At 45.0% G+C, this 12,001-nt stretch overlaps 1 protein-coding gene across 1 annotated transcript in view; it reads left to right on the top strand.

Moving 5' to 3' along the window:
- Window positions 1-5,116: 5,116 nt before the first annotated feature.
- The window catches only part of MXD4 (MAX dimerization protein 4), a 27,678-nt gene continuing 20,793 nt past the window's right edge, over window positions 5,117-12,001 (top strand). The window contains exon 1 of the mRNA XM_010020160.1: window positions 5,117-5,146. The gene's annotated coding sequence lies outside the window, so the exon portion shown is untranslated. The remainder of the gene's footprint in view (window positions 5,147-12,001) is intronic.

Raw genomic sequence — 12,001 nt, 5'->3', positions numbered from 1 at the left:
TTTCTGCCCGTGATGTGGGGGCCCCGGGGGGGGGGGGGGGGGGTGAAGTGCATGTCTGCCTGTGCACAGGAGAGCTCAGGCAGCTGCTTTGCCACGAAAGGGTCAGAAATAAGGTAAAACGAAAACTCAAATCTTAGTGTTAGATGCCAGTCTACTGAGGTCACAGTTAAATTTACATGCAGGGAAAGGAACTGATGTCGGTGGTGCAGTGTGTTTGGCCTCTCAGTTCAGGAGCTGGTTTTTTTGAAGGAGGGGGAGCAAAATAAATGCCAGCTTATAAATATATCTTCTGTATCTATTAATTAATATTTTTGCTTGTGTGTTACATAAATAGACTTGTACTTTGTGCTGCGTTCTGGTGGGGGGTTATAGCTAGAAAAAGATGAAAGCTGCATTTGGTGTTTCAAATAAAAACAGAGCTTAATGTCCAAATTCCTCTGTTAATGTTGGCTCATGGCGAGGGTCAACCTGTGGCCTGCAGAGCGAGCCCCTTGCTCTCTGCAGATGTTTTTCAGTGCCCACACAAAGCAGCTTAGGGATCAGAGCCTGATTTTTATTTTATTTTTACTTTTTTCCTTTTTTTTTTTTTGTGGGAGGCCAAGAATAAAACACTGCAAACCCGGCTGTGCAGGCACGGCTCCTCTGCTTTTTTTTCTGCCTGGCTTTTGCAATTCGATAGATCCCCTGGGTTTGCTCTCCTCAAGCCGGCAGCAGAGGGACAGCAATTGATATCACTGCACTTGTTTCTAAAACTGATGCGTTTTAGTCCCAATACAATAGATCTCGCCAACTGGTCTGTCACCCCTGAGGAACCACAGTAGGTCTGCAGTGCCTGGGAGCTGCAGTGCTCGTGCGAAGTGAGGAAAACAAATTGCCACCATATTAGAAGTGTGTTCTGACCTCGCCACCGCAAACACGTGGCGGCCCAAACTTGAATGAGGTACTGGAGCCAGAGGTCTGCAGCAAGGCTGTGCCAGTATGCCTGGCTCCCAGATCCCGGCTGCATCTGTAGGGCTGGTTACATTTTGCTATGAGGAGAATGCAAAAGTAATTTGTAGTGGATTAATTCCATACAGGCTGTTCTTCTGACGGGCTGTAAGTAGTGTGTCCAGTTTAAAACAAACGGAAAAAGCCCAACAAGCCCAGGAGTGGTGCACACTGGCAGGACATGTGCTTATGCTCAGGTTTAGTGTTGCCCTGCTCCTTGTCTCTGGTGGTTCAGGTGGTGGGCTGTAGTATTTTCAGGTGCGTCCCATGGCAGGTTACACATGTGGAAGCAAATTGGGATCCTTCCAGCCAAAAGCTGCATAGCAGTTGCATCCAGACAAGACTGCTAGCATATGAGCTGCGTGCTCTTACACACCAGCACGCTTGGGAGCTCAAACTGGATGCAGATGCTAAATGTGTAGCACCTTGTTAAACTTCCTGCTCTGTTCTTACTCTTTCGGCCTGGACACAAGATGAAGTGGAGGCAATGTAGCTCATGTGGTCACAACTGCTGTGTGACCTTAGGTGGAGTGGTGTCCTCTGCACATGAGTTGTACAGCACCCTGCCAACCCTGCCTGCACCAGAAAGCCCTGGCACGGGCAAGATGTTTTAAGTACTTGGTTAACTGGCCTGCTTTGCTCCCTGTAGTGCCTTAAAATGCGTTGGCAACTGGTAGCGTACTGGTGACTCATGGTCTAGACCTGGCTCCCATTAGCACTGGGGAGAAAATGTCAGCAGCGTTGCCACTATGTCCCCGCTTTTGTCAGGGGCTTCAGGATGCTCTGTCTGCTGGGGCAAATGGATGGAGGAGCAGGAGAAGGTGTCTTAATAACGAAACAGGCAGCGCACCATGCATACAGTGAAACGTCAGCCCATGGTGAGGCGTGTGGGCAGCTCCTGCTGGCGCACCCAGAAACTGATAGAAAGTGGGCTTTGAGGAGGACTTGTCTTTTCTGTGTTAGTCTTACCTCAGTTAACACCCATCCTCATTGCTTAGGTGTGTCTGCAGAATGTTGCATTGACCAAATGCTCACATCAAATACCTAGAGTTCTTCTTTAGGGGAGGGAGGGTGGTGAAATGGGACAGCTCTGGGGACCTGCTGAAGTGGCAACGCATCTTGCAAACCACCATCTGCATTGGCTTGGCTCCTCCCCCTTCTTTCAAATCTTCTTTTGACAATTAATTCACAAAGAAAATGTAACTGCTGCTTCATAGCTGGTGAGCTGCTCGGCATTTGCTAAAGGGATATTAGGGCTGTCTCAGGTCAACAGTGTAGTCTGAGCAGCAGTGTTCCTATCTCCTCCTCTTTAATCTATTATTTTGCTGATGATTCTTTTATTGTTGGCTTTTCCCTTTTATTTTATCTGAGCCTTTTTACTGGCACCTTTCCTTTGTCACTCTCAACTCCCCCAGGTTTTGCCTGGAGATACAGAACCCAATACAGTGAACTTAAGCTAAGCACCAAAAGTCTTTTCTTTCTCTTGCAGCCGCTTCTGAAGGGCTCCACAGACCATGTGTGTGGAAAAAGGCAGTTATACATCTGCCTCCTTTATATAAACATGTATACACGTGTTCTCTTAGTCTTTATTTTGAAACAGGTAGTGCTTGGGGTACTGGTTTGTGTGCAGACCAGTTCTTGCATGTTTTTTTTCCCCTCTCACTTCAGGTTGCATGAGAGCAGAAGGAGATGGATATTCTTTCAATATACTGTGCTGTAGACAGTGAAGGAGAGAATAAACAATCTTTAGAGAGAGGTTCATCTCTTCTGAAAACAAACCCAACAAAAACCCCCATCATGCTTGTAACATGGTATTTAACTTGCTCCGTAGGTGGAGCAACTGTCAGGTAAATGTCAAAACTCTTGGTTTTGGTTCCTGGATAAGGCCCGATAGTTAAGGCATTAGTCAGCATCCCCACACCTCCTGAAACGTGTGGCTGGTGCCCTTGTTTGCACACTGCAGGTCTCAATTAGGTTTTTATGTCCCATAGAGCTCTGCAAAGAGGCACACGTTCACCACTGCTCCATTTACTGCTGGCATTACCAGGGCAAAGGGCTGTGCCCCTCCAAAGTGGGTCTGGCAGGACATCCCAGGTGTCATCCTTCATGTGCCAGAGGTACCTTGCACATGTGCTGCACACAGAAGGACTTCTACCCTAACCCAGCAAAATACCCTGTGCAGGCTGAATTTCTTAGCCAGGTTCTAATGCTGGTGGAGTGGCCACCATGCATGCTACCAGAGCCAAGTGTGAGCTCTGCTACAGCGGGCAGCTTGCAATGGGCTAGTTACAGTGATTGTGTTCATCTTTGTGTATAATTGCCAAAAATGTCAGGGAGGTCATGCCATAGGGCTGAATCTAGACCAGCCTGTATTTCCTCTCTATTCCAGAGTTCCCTGTGTACAGAGACTTTGTGCCTTTGACAGGTCCCTGGGGGAAGTTTGGGGAGAATCTTTTCCTACTGAACTTATATTTTCTGTGTTTTTGTAAACGTTGTGGATTTGGCATAGTCACTTCACCATTGTCACTTTCCATGAATGTTGGTGTGCAGAAACGTTTGTGTAGAAAAAGTCTGGTCTCTGTGTGTGTGTGTAGGAGTAGAAAATAAAACCAATATCCCCTTATTATGGTCAAATGGCAAAGGCAGTAAATCGCAGCAAGCACAGCCCACCTTGACCTATTAATGTAGCACAGAATATGTGTAAAAACACTTCCAGTATTGGTTGGGAGCACTTACATGGTACTGTAGGAATAGAGACATTACCTGACTGTGGCTCACAAAAAGGTGTCTGTAATGGTTGGCATCGTTAATAATTGTGGTAACATCACCGGGATGTTTTCCAGTGAAGATGGATTAATATCAGTGCTGAACCTAGAAGCATTTGAGTTTTCCTCTCCCTGCAGAGGGGCAGTTCACTTAATTCCTATGCAGGATCAGGAGCTGCACAGCCTGAAACCGGTAGCAGGTTTGTTCCCCGGCTGTTTATTTCTTTGCATGAGCTTTAGTTTCTTTTTTCCCTTGAGAGTTGCTTTCGTCACCAGGAACACCCAGGTATGCTGCAGCATCCAGCTGCATCCGCTTGTGTGGGGAGAGGCAGAGTGGCTCGTGACAGGGCAGGTTGTGCAGGAGGACTTTCTACCCTGTGATGTCTCTGCTCACTCGACAGACTTGTGCACTGACACCTCCACAAAGCTGTGTTGGTCAGCACACCATGGCCAGATGCAGGCAGGGGTTACAGCACGATGTAGGAGAGCTGCTTTGACATCTGCCCACTATAAAAGCTGCCGCTGCCTTTGTGTCTTTTGATCCTTACGTTCTGGACGTGTTTTCGGTGGGACAGAACTAAAACTCCAGGAAGTTGCTGGTTTTGAAGTGGTGACGATAACTTCATTTTAGGAATGTTTTTAATCTGAGCTGTATAAATAAATAAAATCAATGTTTCCAGCTGAATCAGTTAAAATGATCCTCCGAGAAGTTAGAGCTGCCTTCTAATGGCAAAAAACCTGAGGCATCACCGGGGAGGGGGAGAGATCTAAAATCCTAGTAGCTTGGAAGAGAATAGCATACTGATGTGGGCAGTTCAGGGACTGTGAAGTTTTTTTCCTGTTTGTAGACTCAGAAGAATTAAGATTCCTCTTCTTTGCCATTAAGATGTCAACAGCAACAGCAGTGGTTAGCTGCTGATTTTTCTTTCTGCTTCTCCGTGGGCTTGAAAGCTGGCTTTTTGGGTGTTTTTTACTCTTGCCTATTACCATTTAGATCTTCTAACACTTTCTGCCCCCTCATAATTTTCCCTCACAGATGAAAATCTTGTGGGCTGTTGTTATTACTAACCTGCTCAGTTTTTTATGTCCAATTCTGTCGCTGAATCTATTGAACGCTAATAAATGCAAATTTATTATCGTTCCCCCTCCAAACCCATGGTTTACTCATGGAAATTAAGTTGATAACTTGAAGTATCTAAGGGATGTAAAAGGGAACCAATTTAACAGCGAAAGCTGTTTCATAATCCATATAAATACATGCCTTAGAGAGCTCTTTTGCAATTTATGCAGATGTTGGCTTTTAAATATTCTAAATCTTGGTTTATTTAGCCTTTTCTCTAATATTTCTTTTCTCTTTTTAATAGGTCATCACACAACGAACTAGAAAAACATAGGTAAGTCGTGCAAAAAAAGCACATTAAAAGATGTATTGAAAGATGTATGGCTGACGTTAGAATTACCGTGCTTATCAAAGAATGTTTTGTTGAAATTGTTTTGATTCTGCACTGAATAGTTTATTACGTTGGGGTGTTTTTAACTGACTAAAATGTAATAGGTATAATATTACTTGGCCTTTTTTCCTGGTGTTTGCTATGCTGTTTTTGAATCATCCCTGATAATTAGCTTTGGACTGATTAATGCTGTAACCGGTTAACCGCAGTTACTAATAAAGAATCTAATTGCAGCAACTGTTTGCTAGAGGTGTTAAGTGCTATGAGTACAATCAAACTAGTTTGTGATTAAGGTGGACGATTTTTGGGAACAGTATGTCACACAGCGTTATTCTATGTTTTTTTAAAGTATGCCTAAAGTGCAGTTAATTTCCATCTTGCATGTAAGTACCTACAGATACGTTTTTCCTCTCCATCTGCTTCCTTGCTGGTACGTGTCCTGTCCAAGGAGCTGTGTGTGAGCGAGAAGTCAGCATCTCCTGAGCTGCAGCCCTGGTTCTGTGCACCCAGCGCTGTGAAAAGCTGCACTTGCTTTACTGAGGACATTCATTAGACCCTGAAGATGTGATTTTTGAAGAACTCATGTTTGCAGAGTTTTGGAGGCAGTGTTTGCCATCTGCTGTATCTTGTCAGAGTTTGTTTGCAGATGGGGTTTTTAGCTGTAGGATGTCTCCTGGGGTGTGCTGCTCTGTTGGTGCACACAGAGAGCTGCTGAGTGCAACCAGTCCCCCCTCACTGCGGGATCACTGCCTTTCACTTATCATTCAGGCAGCAGGATAAACTCTTCAGGGTAGGTTTCTGGTTTTTGGTTTTTTTCCTGTAGCTTCTGATCTTCTGGGTTTCGTGCATTGAAAGAAAGCAAGGGGGGTGTGTGAATATGATGAAACCCATTTGCATGCTTCTGAATAAGTGTAATGTGGTTGATGGCACAAGACCGAACTCACGGGGGAGTTTTGTGTGTTGTTCTGTGGCTGCAGTTCTGTAGCAGCTAGACCATCACTTCCCCTGCATGCCTACATGCTTTCCTGTAGTTTAATTGTAATATGAGTAAACTATAGCTCTGCCTAATAGCCACGTGGTCATCCTAGAGATGAGAGGAACTAGGAAAGGCTCAAGCTCACAAACGCAGGCCTGGGCTCCAGAATGCAGTGCACTGGCTGAGGCAGTGAAATCAGCTGGCAGGAGTTCTGCCAGCAAAGTCTTCAGGAAAATAACTTCATGCAAAATTCTGTCCTTCGGTCACACTTCTGTAACAGCAAAAAAATTATTTTTGGCCCCAATTGTGCTGCTTTCTCACTCTCAGGTTTTTTTCCATCCTCTTTCTAGATACTCTGTTTTATTTCTTCCTTTTCTGCTACTTCATCATTACTAACTTGTCATCCAAAGCGAATATTCTTTCTTTTTTCTTTTTCTTCTTTTCTTCCACTCATTTTTATAACCTGAGCATGGAGTTGTCTTTTCTTCCCTCTGCTCTGCCTCAACACGTTTAAGCAGCACAGTAAATGGGGCACAACAGCATTTGCAGCAGAAGCAGGGGTAGAAGAAGGATCTATTAATTGTTCAACCTCTGTTCTCACTTTCAGTTCTGTGTTGTATCTTTGTAGTAGCTGGACCATAGAGTGTTTGCGTTGCTACCTTTTCTTTCTCTGCCATCTCAAGGTCAAAATAGGTAAACTGCAAGGTATGTCTTATGATTATACAACTAACATTTGTAACTGCTGCAGCTAGCTCTACCTCCTACAGTTAGACTATACCTGAAGCCAGATTTTTATTAATCCTGGTGAGAACCTGCAAATTAGAGCAAGATCCTTATGTGCAAATGGGTGCTCACAAAAGCAGATGAGGTGTGTACAATTCTAGTTACCTGATGTATTGCTGTGAAGGACTCTTGTAATGTTTTTTAACAACCCCCTCCTCCAGCACTGTGGGTGTATGAGCTGATAATCCCAATTGTACTGGTTTTCACTCTGTTCTACTAAAAATATCTTAAAATCCACTGGGCATCTGGCGAAGTTTAAAGGAAGATTCCCAGCCAGTGTGGTCCTGCAGCAGAGCCTGCCCTCTTCCCCCTGAAACACTGGATGTTGATTTTGGAAGTGTATCCTTTCCAGGACCAGTGCCCTTGACTCACCACTGCCATGATGCTTCTGGCTGAGACACACTTGGTTTTCTCACAGGAGCCCATCACGGAGGAAGAGAGGAGATGGATGGCTGCTCATATCCTCTTTCTTGCCCAGTGACCCACGTGGTGTCTCTGGGCTGGACTGAGTGCTGGAGGGCAGGGAAATGGCTTCCTCATTTACAGGTCCTGGATGAGAGTGGCCAGAGCTGCCACTAATGAGAAAGCCACCTGTAATGGTACACGGTGCTGTTTCAGGTTCTGCATTGGTCTTGATGGCAGTGCTTGATCTCTCTGTGTGTGCAGACTCGGCTCTTTGGCACCACTGCTTTAATTTCTACTGCTGGGTCTCTTTTCTGTATGCTTTTGAGGGGATGCTCAGGGAAGACACATGGAAGCAGAGACATAATTCCAACAAAAACTCTAGTTATATGATAGAACTCAGGCTACAGTTATGGTAAAGTGTTTGTCAGCAGTTCATAGATAAAATTCCTTTTTCTCTGCTCTAAGTCTCCCTAGAACACCCTGCTCAGAACTTCAGTGTGTGCTCAATATAGGGAAACTGTGTAAGGACTCACCCTCTCTTGGAGGTCCTGTTTTGGTACTGTGTGATTAAGGTTTGCATCTCAGGGCTATGAAGCAGGAAACCCTCTAAATAAAAAGTAAGAAGGCGGAAAAAATCTTCTGTCGTAAGAACAGATGAGGTTCTAGAAGATAGTCTAGTAATTACAGACAGGTCAGTTGGAATGGCACTCAGATGTAACTAGTTCCAAAGGACAAATACTATACGTGGTTACTAATGTATATATTTTTTGTTACTGTTTTCAGATGGACCATTATATCAGTAGGCTTTCACAGGGCAATGTAAATAGCAAATACATTGGTAATCATGACTTCTTGCAAGGCTGTTTTTAAATCTATCTAACCTGATGGCTGTACAGAGTAATGCAACTTTCAGAGTGTAGAAAACCACCAAGAATCCATGAGAGACTCAAGCTTCTTGGGAAGGGACTTTTCACAAGGGCGTGTAGTGACAGGACAAGGAGGAATTGCTTTAAACTGAAAGAGGGGAGATTTAGATTAGATATTAAGAAGTTCTATACTGTGAGGGTGGTGAGGCACTGGAACAGGTTCACGGAGTTGTGGCTGCCCCATCCCTGGCAGTGTTCAAGGCCAGGTTGGACACAGGGGCTTGGAACAACCTGCTCTAGTGGAAGGTGTCCCTGCCCGTGGCAGGGGGGTGGAACTGGGTCAGCTTTAAAGTCCCTTCCAACCCAAATCATTCTGTAACTCTGTGATTCTTAAAACAAGACAGCACGATCTCATTTATTTGCATCAATTTATACTGGTTCTACACTGCAATGTAAAACCCAAGATAAATCCCCCTGAAGGTTGTACTGAGGTCTTCTTACTGCTCTGGGAGGAATCGACACCTCCCGGCTGTGGTCCAGTCTTCCTGTCAGAGGCAGACGGAGCCCTGATGACGGATATTGGGACTGACCTGTCAAAGCTCCTTTGGTGACAAAGTAATTTCACTCCTCCCTGTTTGTGAGGAGCTCTGCTGTGCGAGGAGTTCAAGATTGACAATAGCTTATGAAACGGAGTGATTTAAAGAACAGCTTTTAAGAATTAGGAAATTTATGAAAGTGTGCCTCGAAATCTGCAAGCCACATGCTGCTGTCCCCACACTGGCACTGTGTGAGCTGAACAAGTGCCTTGGCTGGGTGACCATGGCTTGATCTAGATGGACAGCTATCTCCTGCCTCTGACAAACCATTTGTATTATTTTCTATGGGGTTTTCCTGTTAAGAAGGGAAGGGGCAGATCAGCAGCAGTAGAAGTTGACCTGCCTGCATTCCACCAAATAGTAAACTCCTAGCTAGCAGTGGCAGTATAATTAGAAAAGGAAGCTGATTAATGTCTTTGGGCAGGATGGACTGGTGATCCCGAGCATGGCAGTGCTGAGCACTGCAGCATCTGACTTGCAAGTGCTCTCCTGCGTGGAGGAATGGACAGATCCCATCTCAGGTTCCCAGGCACAGGTCTGTTAAAAGCTGCCAAGCTGAGCCACGTGGAGGCAAAAACCAGGCAGTGCTGTTGGGAGAGGTGTGCTCTAGAGGCATTTCCCTGCTTTCCTATGGAGATTGCTCCAAGAAGTGTACAAGTGTGTAGCTCAGTCACGGTGTGTCAGGAGAGCAGTTCTCTCTTGTTCAGGGCTCACTAGTTTGTATTGCAGTGAGCTGAGACTGCTGTGGAGATGGCTGGGATCAGCTGAGTGGAACAGCCCCGAGTTTTTAGAAGTGCAAGACCAGGATGGGGACTAGATGAGACATGGTGACTTGCAAAACCTTTTGGAAGAAGAAAACAAACCTTTCCTTCTTCCCACATAAGCCTAATGCATACATTGTTTACAGCACTGAGGGGGAGACTGAAAGCGTTCCTGCTTGTTTGAGTAGTTTGAAGTTTGAGTAGTGCTTTTTGTAATCCTTAAACCTAAAATCTTGCCAGAAAAAGGTTGTTCTGTTGCATCATCATGTGTATGATGTAGGTGTCTGTACATAAATGTAGGCTTCAATGAAAAATTTATATTTTCATGGGCACATTATGACATACAACATCAGCTGATGAAGTAGGGGGAGTAGGTGCCTCTGAAGTTAGGTTCTAATAGGTAGTTAACTCATGGGGGAGGTGCAGATGCCAGGATTGCAGCTGCATTCATTGGTACATTAATTTCACCCACCAGAGTTCCTTGGAGCTTAAAGTTTATATAAACTGAGAAAGTGCATAGATGGATGTCTTGAAATTCCCTCTGTGGTTCTTCATGTTACTAAATTGCAGGGTTAATGAAAAGCATGTAATTGCCAGCTGCTGATAAACTTGGAAGTTTTGAAACAGAACTGAAAGGTCATGGAAATAATAGCATACCAACACAATGCTTAATGTTTATTTTTATTATGGGCTGCCGTTTCAAAATTGCAAATTACCATTGCATTTAGTACTGTTGTGCAGCATAAAGACAGAACTGCACTGATCCATCACCTTAAAAAGCTACAGTGCTGCCACTAGCTGAGGAAACCCCTGACTGGTGCTGGAGGTAACGTACTTCCAGGGAAGGATCACCCTGATTCAGATGAGACATTAGGCAGAAGTTCTTCCCTGTGAGGGTGCTGAGGCACTGGCACAGGGTGCCCAGAGAAGCTGTGGCTGCCCCATCCCTGGCAGTGTTCAAGTCTGGGTTGGACACAGTGGCTTGGAGCAACCTGCTCTAGTGGAAGGTGTCCCTGCCTGTGAAAGGGGGTTGGAACTGGGTGAGCTTTAAGACCCCTTTCAGCCCAAACCAGTCTATGATTCTATGATTCCATCAGGAGTTTAACCCAGCCTAGTGGCACATTGCTGCTGGGTCCTGCTTCCTGCCAGCACAGGAAGGAGGGGAGAAGTTTGTTTCTTCAGCAAGTTCATTTTCCTGGCTCAGCTCACTGTCACAGGCACACCCTAATGCCAGCACAGGGAGAGGATGGGATCACTTCTTTGAGTGACAGTATTTATTTACAGCACAGAGCAGTACAGGTCACTTTGTCAGTTTAGTATTTCTCCTAAGCATCCCGTTTTGGCCTCTGTGGTGTGGAGAGTGCTGGATGGGTCTTACTGACCTGGTACAGATCTCATTGCTGTAATGGATCTATAAAAACAACTGCCATTTCTAGGACATGTCCATGTTATACATAAACCACCCAGATAACGTGGCTGCTACTTGAGTGGTGGGAACCACCTTGTCATACTAGCAGAACTGAACCTCCGTATTACATCTGTTTCTTCTGTTTTTCTCATCAAGGAAGGAACTTTTTACACACCATCTGCTTGGTGTGAAGTGGTTTATTGCAATTTCAGTGAACTGCAGTGAACGTACCTTTGCACTGCTTAAGCAAGGTAATACCTTAAGAGCTTGTGAGCTGACAGCCACCATGGTTAAGGCATCTGCTCCCCACAAGCTATGAGTGCCTCTGTGAGGATGCCAACTGTAGGGGTCGGGTGGATGGTGTTGCCTCAGCCAGTGCAAGGCTGAGTCTTACCTCAAACCCCCTTTTACCTGTAATTGTCCCTCAGGTTTCCAACAGAGGAGCAAAGTATATGGTGGCGTTTGTGTCTTAAATTGGTGTAATAAAGGTTTTTGTGGAGCTTGTTTAGCAAAGTCTATAAAGAACTGGACCCACAGAACTGAAAATTTAATCCTGTGCTTTTATTGAAATGTCCCATGTTTCTGAGTCTGGATCCATGGAATTAAAAAAATAGAAGGTTTGAAGCTTTGCACTGAAATGCTGTCCTTTCCTCACCTTTTCCTCACCTCTAAGCAGTCAGCAAGTGTCTGGTCTTGTGGCTTGTCCTGTTCCACATGCTGCAATAGCTACTATAAATGCCCATGCACTGAACTGCTGTCTTTCTGGAGCACACAACAGTTCACTGGATCATGCACTCCCAACAAAAGTGTCTTCCCACCTAGATGGGTGGTTTGGAAAGGAGATGTATCTTAAGCTGGTGAAGCTTGGAAGTTTGTCTGCTCAGCAAGTTATATCCAGGTGTCGGGGATGTACACATCCTCATGCTTTGGACAAAGCTATTTGGCAGTGAAAAATGGACTGAAATACAATCTTGACTAAATTGTCGTGTTCTTTATCCTGCTG

The sequence above is a fragment of the Nestor notabilis genome, unplaced genomic scaffold (genome assembly GCF_000696875.1).
Source record: "Nestor notabilis isolate BGI_N333 unplaced genomic scaffold, ASM69687v1 scaffold25618, whole genome shotgun sequence".
In the NCBI taxonomy this organism is placed as follows: Eukaryota; Metazoa; Chordata; class Aves; order Psittaciformes; family Psittacidae; genus Nestor; species Nestor notabilis.
Note: the sequence above shows the minus strand (reverse complement) of the source record. Positions and strands in the feature narration are given on the sequence as shown.